Below are 11,660 nucleotides of genomic sequence, written 5' to 3'. Positions count from 1 at the left end.
GCTAAGGGTTATGATTCTTACATATTGATGAAGTATCTGGTGGAAAATGGGGTGACCCCAAAAATAATAGCTCAGGGTAGCAAGATCATGTGTTTCACCGACGAGGCTTTCAACCAACGTTACATAGACTCGTTAAATTTCCTCCCCATGAAATTGAGCGCTTTGCCTAAAGCTCTGGGTTTTGAGGCTCAGAAGAAAGGTTGGTTCTGCCATTTTTTTAATACTAAGGACACTCAAAATTATCGAGGGTCCTACCCGCCCGCCTCTTATTATGGGGTTGATACTATGATGTCTCATGAGAGGGAGGAATTCTTTAAATGGTACAATACGGTTAAGGGAGGTGTTTTTGATTTCCGAGAAGAGATGGCCGCTTATTGTAAAAATGATGTGGTGATCCTTAAAGAAGCCTGTTTGCGTTTCCGCGCCGAGGTTATCAACACGTCGGGTCTCGACCCTTTGCAAAGTGTGACCATAGCGTCTCTCTGCATGAAAATGTATCGATCCAATTTCTTGCAGAAAAACACTATAGCGGTCACCACTTCTGACAACTATCGTGCTAGACAAAAGAACTTTTCGACTGTCTCCATACAGTGGCTGGAATATCGGAGTGCCCGGGATAACATCTTCATCAGACATGCTTTAAATCAAGGGGAAGTCAAAATGGGTCCTTACTACTTAGACGGTTTTAGCGACGTGTCCGGGCGGCGTACCGCTTATGAGTTTGCTGTTTGTATTTACCAGGGCTGTCCTCAGTGCTTCGACCCAAACACCTTTAACCCCGTAACACAAAAACTCTGCGGTGATATGTACTATGATTTCCAGGAACGAATTGAAACTTTAAAAAACACCTATGGTTTGAATGTACTGGTGATTTGGGAACACGCGTGGACGACCCTGAAGCAACAGGATGTGGGGGTACAACGGTTTATGGAAACCTTGGACTTTCCTGAACGTCTAGAGCCCAGGGATGCGTTATTTGGGGGTCGTACCAACGCCCTCTGTTTACATTATGAGGTAAAGGAGGGTGAGAGAGTAGATTACTATGATTTCACCAGTCTGTACCCTTATGTCAACAAGACCAAAATGTACCCGGTGGGGCATCCAACCATTGTTTATCGTGACTTTCTCGAAATCGGACAGTACTTTGGTTTGATCAAAGTCAGCATGTACCCTCCTCGCGAGCTGTTCTTACCCGTGTTGCCTTACAGGTGTTCGGGAAAATTGATGTTCCCTCTGTGTAGAACGTGTGTGGAAACTGAAAATCAAAATACCTCTTGTCTGCACAGTGATGACGAGAGAGCGCTGACGGGTGTCTGGTGTAGCATTGAGCTTGACAAGGCGGTGGAGAAAGGTTACAGAGTCGGTAAGGTGTATGAGGTTTGGCATTTTTCTGAAAAATCTGATACTCTTTTTGCTGAGTACATTATGACCCATCTGAAAGGGAAACAGGAGGCATCGGGCTATCCCTCATGGTGTGTTGACTCCGCTGCCAAAGAGCGGTACGTTCAGCAATATTTTGAAAAGGAAGGGATCCGTCTAGAGCCGGGGAACATAACTGTAAACCCCGCCAAGAGACAAATGTCCAAACTGATTTTAAACAGTCTGTGGGGTAAGTTTGGGGAAAGAAATAACCGTCTAAACACAACCTTGATTAAAACCCCTGAACAGTTTATAGAATTTATGTTTTCCAAACAACATGCAGTATCACACTTTCAATTCTTAAATGACCACGTGGCACAGGTCCAGTGGAGGGCCCCTAAAGATTTCCCCACCAAACAGGGAAACGTTAATGTTTTCATAGCGGTTTTTACCACGGCTTACGCCCGGCTTGAACTGTACAACTTAATGGATCAGCTGCAGGAACGCACGCTCTATCATGATACTGACTCTGTAATCTTTGTCACCAGGCCAGGGGATTGGGTCCCTCCCCTCGGGGACTACCTTGGGGAGTTAACGAGTGAGCTAGATCCTCAGGACCACATAGTTGAGTTTGTTTCAGGGGGTCCTAAGACTTACGCATACAGAACGGCTGCGGGTAAGACCTGTATGAAAGTTAAGGGTTTCACTCTGAACCATTGTAACAACAAGCTCATTAACATCAAGTCTCTGACGACCCTGGTACAAAGTTTTGTAACCGAGAAAGACGCGCCTCCTCGCGAGATTATTACAGCCGGAAATCAGATCTATCGCAATAAAAAGGGGTACACATTGGAAAATAGATCACTAAACAAACGGTTCAGGGTGGTGTACAATAAAAGAGTGTTGAAGACTGATTATACCACTCTGCCTTATGGATATTAGCGGTGGTTTTGATAACAGACTTCAACACCCTTTCTCCTGTATTATAGCCGGTCCCTCCAATTCGGGTAAGAGCTATCTTATAAAGAACATCATAGAAGATGTGGACGCAACCGTGTCCCAAGCTCTTGACAACATAGTGTGGTGTTACTCTTGCTGGCAACCTCTCTACGATGATTTGGCATCAAAAAAAAATAATCTGAAATTTGTGCAAGGTCTCCCCGCCTCGTTGTGTGACGATGACCTGTTCCCGCCCGGACAAACTAATCTAGTGATCCTTGATGACCTGATGGAGCAGGCCGGTGACAACAGTGAAGTGGAAAAAGCTTTACAAAAGTACACTCATCATAGGAATTTAAGTATTATTTATTTAGTTCAAAATCTATTTTTTCAAGGTAAAAAAAGCCGCACTATTAATTTAAATGCCAATTATATAATTCTTTTTAAAAACCCCAGAGATAAACTACAGGTCACCGTCTTGGCTCGTCAAATGTACCCTAACCAGACCAAATTCTTTTTGGAGGCATTTGAGGATGCCACCAAAAAACCCTACGGGTACTTGATTGTGGACTTAAAAGCACAAACCCCAGAAGACTTTCGCCTCAGAACAGGTTTGTGCCCGCCCGATTGGCCGGCAGTGTATGTGCTAAAGAAAAGGAAATAAATAAGAATGTCTGTTCGGATTAAAAGAAATCTGCCACTTTTGCAAATGTTATTTGAGGGGAGCCCGTGCCATAGGAAAGCTGTGCTGGCAGGGGCCCCCTCGGATTTGATCGAGACCCTGTGTGAAATAGCTTTTAACATCTTACGCGGTAATATACCCCTAACCCCTTCTCAACATTCTAAACTCAAAAAACAAAAAGCGGTTATCAAGATCATCGCTAATAAGAAGTATTCTATTAAAAGAAAAAGAAAGAAGATTAATCAAACCGGAGGTTTTATAGGACCGCTGTTGAGCATAGCCGTGCCTTTCCTAACCAGTCTTCTAGCTTCCAGAGTGGGTTAATAATGGAATATGCTCAGAAAATGTTTTTGATCCCTCAGGAGCAGCTTGAGAAACTGAGAAAAAATGTTGTCGGGCCAGAGCCCATTAGACAAACGGCCGAAAACAACCTGGACTCTGAAATGAAAGCTATACTGGCCAGGGCCGATTTAAATCAGTATTCCAAAGCCCAGATGTATAGCAACACGTTACAGCTCTACCTCGGTCTGGTTAGACAGGGTGAAAAAGATCAAAACATTTTAACTTTAACCATGGCCTCTCAAGAAAATGGTTCTGGGACTGATGCGGGGGGTACGGTTGATAAAGATGTTGCGGTGCCCGAACCTGTTGAGAGTTCAGAGGGAGATGTTGTAACGGATGTTTTGAGAAACATGCCGGCCAGAAGCAAAAGACATGCAGAATATATTCTGCACAAAATGGTTCAGAAACCGCGGGTAACGACTTGGAATGAACAGGGTGAATTTGTTTTTAAAGGACAACTGCTCAAAGGTTCACACATGTTTGATTTGTTGAAGAGTGTCACTAGCACTAATAAGGTACCCGATAGTCGCCGACCTGTAGGCTGGAATGCTTTCCTACAGGCGATGGCCTGTCTGAACATACCCCAATCAACAGTCCCTAACCAGGAAACGCGACAAAAAATCCGTCTGTGTAAAGAGGTGGTGACTGATCTGACGCCGATATCTCATTACTCTGACCGTGTTGAGCAACCCTCCTCAGGATCTATCCATCGTTGGGAAGCTTATTAATCTCATGTTTTTATTTGTCTCCCCTGTAAATAAGGAACCGACAAACCATTTTTTTATTTTTATTTTTTATTTTCAAATGTTGTACATTTATTTATAACATAACCCTGCTTTGTATAAGATTTGTGCTGAATAAAAACAAAACTAATGATTCAAAGGCTGTTTTCATTATTTTTTCACTTTAACACGCATGACATCTTTTAAAATCCTCACAAGAACACCCCATCTGTATACATGGCTGGCTAGGGTCGTAAGTAATTGTGTTATAAGGGGGGGTCCACAGTGTCCTGACAAACTCTGCCACTTTTTTATCATTTTGGCCTAAATCCTCACTGTACAAGGACATAATATCGGGGTATGACCTTCCTTTAGATCTATGATATAAGAAAAACACACAGTGTTGACCACAAGTGAAGGTCTGAAGACTTTGTACTTGACGACCGCTGTAAATGGTTTCTTGACAGTTGTTGAGCAGAAAGTTATTGATCTTCCGAGGGAAAGGTCTGAAATCCGGGGGGTTTCCATAGGAATCAAAAAATTCCCCACGGCGGTCCTCCCTTAGATAAATAGCCAGCCAATGTTCTCCGGGCATATTTTTAGGGTGTGTGTTGATTATGTACATTGCAGGTAAATTCTTGATCTTAAATTTAGGCTGCTGGTCGCAGGCGTAGACTCCTTGAAACACTTTCCGTGAGCCGTCCAGGGCATTCATGATGTGGTTGAGCTCTCTGGTGTTCATTTTAATAATAATCATACAGAACGTTTCTCCTCTGATTCACCTCAATAATGTTGTCAAACACAGCATACACGACCATATTTACAGTGCGTGGTAGAGGCTGCTTGAAACGCATCTCCAAACGCATATTGCCCGTCTTCATCAGTGAAAAATGTTGTCCACACTCTTCGTCAGGGGTCAGGTTGAAACCGTACAGGGTGTAACCGCTGCAGTATTCCCGGCGATCGATCAGCAGAGGTTGATCCTTGAGATGGCGACCCGTAGCCAGTACTAGACTGTAATATTCACGAACCGCGTTGCCGTTTTCAAAGTCAGGTTGAAAAGGTCTGGATGGAACCTGCACACCATCGACGTACAGTGCTATAAATTCCGCGTTATAATGTTTAAAGTTAAAGGGGTTCTTGTTGTAAACCCCGGTAAATGCATCATTATCCACGAGACCTATAATAACCTGTTTTGGGAGCTGGCCTAGAAACAGATTTTCCTGGTTCATCACCCGTGTCCCTGCGGGGATACTGTGGACTTTCATATAGACTCTTTCGATCGGGTACTTGGCGTTTGCCGTCATTAAAGCCTGCGCATGTCCTAGTTTAACCGCCGGGGAGACGGATACTTTTTTCACAAACAGCGAGGCCGATAATATGGTCAGTTTATATTTTTCAGTATCAGGGGTCATCAGACAAAAAGCACTTTTACTACGGATCATTTTAATTTTAATGTCTACCCCGTTGAGCATGAGTTTTTCTTGGAAAAATATGTCTGCATGAATATGTCCCATTAGCTCAAAGGTCCTCCCTTCTGTTGAAAAGGCCGTTCTTTTTTGCAAACCCTTATTGAGTCCCTCTGGATCCTGGTCGTCCATAGCTTCCGGGGTGTCTTTGAAGAAAAGGCCGGGGCTGAACTGTTTGCTTAGGGTCTCCTCACTATAATTAAGGATACACTCCATCATGGCCCTATAGGGGTAAGTATTGCTGCTTTGACTAATGAGCCGATCTCCCAGGGTCACATCCACCTGTGAAAACATGGTGGCCACCGGGTAATTGATGACCCCAGCGTTGGCCGTCTTCTCGATTGCATCGCCATCCTCATCAGTCACTTTACAGTTCATTAAAATAAATGTGTTATTCAAATCAATATAATCCTCGCCATTGCCAGCTATAAAAAACTCCAGAGGGGCCGTATCTGAAATTGCGGAAAGAGGGGGTATCTCTACATATATGCTCTTATCTATACTCGTTTGAGTGTATGGAACTGTAAACAGATCCAGTTCTGATTTGACGCATTCTTCCGATAGACTGTGGACAAAAGACATTTTTAAAAGATGTATCCTGAGGCTCTATTTGTCTTTCTTTGAGACTTTCTTTTTGCAGGTTTTTTCTTGTGCTGCTTCCTTCTCCGAGTGTTTCCACGATATGTTGGAGAATGAGAGCTTCTTCGTTTTTTGTTAGCCACGGATCTTCGTCGCCCTGGTGGACACATACTGTTTCTTCTTTTACCCCCCCTCCTCGCCATTACCATGAGACCCGAACCCTCCTGCTGCTCATGGCTAGCTGCCCGGTTCATAACATTGGTGAACACGTCACTAACAATATTTTTAGCCGCTGATTTCAAGTGGGGTCTGGCTATAGCAAAGCCTCTCTTAAGCAGGGGTACGGCCATTCTAAAGAGACCACGAAAGAGTCCTCCTAGACCGGCTCCATACATTGTGGGGGCTCCTACAAAACCGGGCAAGCCGTTCCCGGCTTGCATCTTGTAATAATCCACATAGGCGCTAGGATCTACATAACCCCTCGAGGTAGCCATTTTAATAATGTACACACTGTTTCAGGGGTCGAAAATGTAGTTTGACAATAACTTTACCGAAGCGGAAGGGTACGTTGATATTCTGATCCGATTTTACTTCGATCGTGATGTTGTCAAAGTGGGTCTTTGAGACTGGTACGTAGTGTGGCTTGTCATAAGTAATTGTGACCATGTCATTGCTTTTACCTTTAATAAGTACATTTCTCAAAAGGGGGACATAGCTATCCCCGACCCTCTGGTGTGTTATGATATCCGTATACACATAAAGAGTGTAAAAGCCGCCCCTGATGTCAGCCGGGAAGGGGGCCACCACTTCTGAGAACCTGCTCTCTGTGTCAGAATAGAACCCTAATATACGCCCCAGTTGTCCTTTGGTTTGAATGCTAATACCAGGTTTTGACACCTTGTACACTCTGTTTTTAATAGGGTTGTAATATAGCTTGATGTTGGGGGTGCCTTCTGAGAACTGTTTATGCATCTCATCTAATATTGTATCCACATTGTCATAATAACCTCCTTGCATCGTGAATGTCCATTGACTCTTTTTAACATCGTCAAAAATGGCGAAGGTGGCATCCTTATCTTGTAAAACAGCCCAAGTGTAAGGATACTGTATTTCCGCCAACCCCACTTCCCACGACCCCCTTAGATCTATAGATTTTCCAAATTGTACCGTGTAACTGGATATTTCATTTTTAGGGTATATATCGAGAGAGGCGTTACTGGGTAGAGTCACGTAGAAGCCTCCTGATTCCATCTTGAGTATCGAATGTAATGACCCCCTCACACCGGCGGGCATGTTGTTATAAGGCTTGAATATCACAAACCTGTTGTTCAGGGACCCAACTATTGAACTTTTCAGGCCATCCAAGCCATTTCACCAACACATATTTTTTCCGGTTCTGGGTTTTCTCAGCTAATATCTTTTCAACTCTGTATACAATGTCTTTACCCACAATAATTTTTTGTAACTCGGCTTCGTAAAACGTTCCTTCTATATCCTCCCCGTCATAGTCTTTTAACCGGTACACGGGGGGGTCTCTAGCCACCTGTTCGGTAACTGTAAAATATTCGTCAGAAAATGTTTGTTCATAATCTTTGGCAAAAGTACTCCTTAGCTTTGAAACGCGAACCACATCGCCGATGTTGAACTTATAAGTAGTTTTCCCCTTCTTAATAAATGGGCCGTATAATTTTTTATAGACCTTAAAAGAATTACTTTGATCAACATCTATAGGCTTCATTTTAATACTGGCGTGATACCCTTGGTTGTAAGCATCGATAAAATCCTGAACTTTATCAAAATACTTGAACGTGTTGACCGCTGTAAAATATCTCCACATTTTGGTCTTTATGGTGCGGTTAAACCTCTCCACCACCGATGCCTTAAGCTCATTACCGGTGGTGAAATGATGTATTTTGTGTCTCTTCAGTAGATTCTGAAATTCTCTGTTGAGAAACTCTTTTCCTTTATCAGTCTGCAGTTTTTTAGGACATCGTCCCTGGGACAATATATCCTCAAAGGCCCTTGTCACCGCCCGACCTGTTTTATTATGTAGAATGCGAGCCCAGGCATATTTTGATAACACATCGATACACATCAACATAAATTTGTGACCATTGTTATGTTTTGATAAATTTGACATATCGACTAGATCCATTTGCCATTGTGAGTCTATGTCAGTTGCATATACACGGTTTCTTTTAAAGTTAATCCTGAGAGGTTTATGTAAGGTATAGGCGTCTTGTTCCCGTAACCATTCTGAAACAACCACATCATTAACCTTCACACCGGCCTCAGCGAGTCCCCTTTGAAAACCCTTCTTACCCGCCAAACCCCCAATCTTGGCTGGGTTGTAGTATAGTTCATGCATTTGGGGAGCTTGCCGAGTCATTCTGCCAAATAAACACACAGACCCACACTATGCGCAAAGTTTTTATACAAGGTTTTTTATTCAACTTCAGGAGAGCAGATACCCCTTTTTAGACATTTGAGAAAAGTATAACATACACAACAATTTTTTCTACGGTCCAGACAAAAAGAAATCAGATGATTGGTTACTTGATCTATATCAACAAATACCTGTTTCTTTATCTTGTAGGCACACACCTCAGTTACATATGTAAATAAAACAACAATATGACCTATTTTAAAAGTAAACAGAGGGGTATTAAACATGCTCAGTAAAAGGTCATACAGATGTTGATGAAATGGCCTAATATCATTCTTGGCCCCCTTGAGCGCTTCATCCCAGTGTTCGTACCCCCCGGTCTTTGTTACAGCAGCCATGAACTTTTCCAGGTTTGAAAGTTGATCCTCATCGATGGTTAAATCTGTAGAGAAAAGGCTCGCGTTGGCTACTTTTCTGTCAAGCACATGGTGTAATAGCGCTCTCAGGTTAGCTGCAGAGTGTTGATGACAGAACCAGTTGCAGCAGCAGTCCAGAACATTCCCCATGTTCAAAGTCCCTTAGTTCAGGTCAGAGTCTGAATCAGTGGCGTAGATGTCGAATTCTTCGTCGCTGCCCCCAGCTTTAACTTCTTTACGGAAGAAATAAGCTTTTAGCTTGCCAGCGGTTTTTCTACTTGGCTCATCCAGGTCATTGAGCAGCTGCCCAAGTTTCTCTATTATAAACGGCTCCTTTTTCAGCTCCAGCAAAATCTCATCTATGATTTTCTGGACTTGTCCAGCAGTGACATGTATGTGGGAGTAAGACAGAGCCTTGATTAGTGCCGGTTTCAGCCACGGTTTGTTCAGTCTTCTGTAAAACACGTTGAAATAGAACAGGAAATAGTAACGGTCTGGTTCAAACAAACAACTGTGTCTCAACTGACTGGGGTGATTCACTTCACACCCCCGACAGACTTCTTTCAGAGCTCGGTCGATGAGAGCACTCAGAATATACACCAGGGTGCTTTTAACCACTCTGCTTACTTGGACACCTACCCCGGGCATAAATCCTGCGTCTTCATCACGCCCCCGAGACAGTCCGATGCTCATTGGGTCGCCTGGTGGTTTGTGGGGTGTTTCTACATCCATTGGACTGACCCCCTCCTGAGACGCACAGACGGTAGACAGTTCGGCAAAATCGAGGCCCTCCATGAGCTCCAGAGGCTGGGGATCCCCGAGACTCATTTGGACATCCATCGCTCCGCATGTTGTTTCGTCCTGAGGGACCGGGGTCTGAGGTCTTGGAGGGTAACCGCAGTCAGAGGGTTCCGGAGTGTATACAAAATCTGGGGAATAGAACCAGGGGTGATCCCGGGTTTGAAGAGGCCTGTAGAGCCTGTCGACGTCCGCAGCTTTCGGGTAAGCCATTCTCTTTAATTTTAAACCATGAATGAATTGTTGCGCCTTTTATCCTATCTCTTCACTACGTCACGACACACCGCCCTCTTAGAAGAGAGTAGACCCTGAGCCGTCAGACCCCCCTCCAACCCCCCACAGGTCGTCTGTTTTATCATCGTCGTCGTCATTCAAGGGGGATATATAATCCATAATCCAGCATATTCAACTTCTAACAGAATCCAGTTGTGAACATTTGGTCAAGATGTCAAAACCATCATTTATACAGTTTATGACCTCTTTCAAGAACGGCCAGTCCACGGCGTCAAACATAATTTCAGTAACCTGTTTTTCTGGATCCTCCACAACCCCTTCAATAGGGTTTGTAATCAGGGTACTGCTAAACAAAACCTTACGATCAGTAGTTAGAGATAGACTCTTCACCACTGTACCGTAGTTCTGCAAGCTTTCCCATTCACACCTTTCAAAACTCTGAGTCGGAGACTCCGTTTCGCCTTCTCTTGGACCCTCTTGCAAGCCTTCTAGAGTCTTATCCACAAGCCCCAGGTCTCTCCATGCCATCACCTTCAACCAGTCCTCAAAAGAGTATTCAATCACCGTCTCAAAAGGTTCCAACGTACCCTCCTTCTCTCCCAAAGCAAAAAGCTCCACTCCAACATAGCTGGGATCCCTTTTAAAGCGGTAACCCAGTCGACCCCCCCAGAACAACACCCAGGAGCGTTCAATCTTCAAATTGGTGAGTACAGGAACCCTTGCCCGGGATTGTTTCTTGCGGGGTTTCATGTTGATGTCGCTGGACATGTTGAAGAAGCGGGATGTTTCAGATGCTGAGAATTAAAGAGGTATTGCCTAAAAGCAGCGCGGGGTCTTAAATAGAGAGGAGAGTTTCGGGGCGTTGCCTTCAGAGGGGGGGGGGGGTCTTTATGGGTGGCCTTGTTGTTCAGGGTTTTAGGGGTGTACACTTTCTGACGGATATGACGTAGGAATAATTAAGGAAATAACTCTAAAATCACGCCCCCCAATTATGACGTAGGAATATTAATAAGCTTAGGGCATACGTCATAACAAAATAGGCCGCGCCCAAAAAACCCTACTATCTACTGATGTGCGGTCCTAATTAATCGGCTACGTAAATCATTCCTTTCCGACCGAACCTGTAACGCTCAAATAAATAATCTGTATAATTTATTTAGCCATCTAACTTCAAGTTAACCTGACACTGAGCAGGTTTGATTTTTGTTTGTCCGTGTTCCACCTCGGGGGGTAAATTCAATAAACTATGCGCTAAATAAAAACTGACCTTTAAATAAACAGTATTCATCTATCGAGAATCTATGTTCATGGTTTGTATAGAAGTATTTCCACATATGCATCTGGACACTCGGGCAAGCCAGCTGAGAAGTCGCTCAAGTCGCCGCAGCTAAGTATCGCCTTTTTCTCTCGCGTTTCCTAGTTTAGTTAAGAGTTACATTGATTGTTTACGTGGTTTGTTTAGCTAAGAATGATATATCTTGCACCTGTTTTGTAGTAAGAGCAGCGACTGTTTGTTAGTGAATTTAGCAAGTTACTTAGCACACTCAACACGCCCTGTCTGTAATCAGAAGCTTTACACTGTAGGCTGTGATTATTCGCATGTATCTAGTCAGATGAATGATCTGAAATGCATCAAAAGTCATGGAATGAGAGACTTTCCGGGCGTTGGTGGTATAGTGGTGAGCATAGCTGCCTTCCAAGCAGTTGACCCGGGTTCGATTCCCGGCCAACGCA

General features: G+C 43.8%; 1 non-coding gene across 1 annotated transcript; it reads left to right on the top strand.

Annotated features, from left to right (window-relative positions):
* Positions 1-11,588: 11,588 nt before the first annotated feature.
* Positions 11,589-11,660, top strand: trnag-ucc (transfer RNA glycine (anticodon UCC)). Its single transcript has one exon. It is a non-coding gene; the product is annotated as a tRNA-Gly (tRNA).

This window comes from Amia ocellicauda, chromosome 19 (assembly GCF_036373705.1).
Source record: "Amia ocellicauda isolate fAmiCal2 chromosome 19, fAmiCal2.hap1, whole genome shotgun sequence".
Classification (NCBI taxonomy): Eukaryota; Metazoa; Chordata; class Actinopteri; order Amiiformes; family Amiidae; genus Amia; species Amia ocellicauda.
Note: the sequence above shows the minus strand (reverse complement) of the source record. Positions and strands in the feature narration are given on the sequence as shown.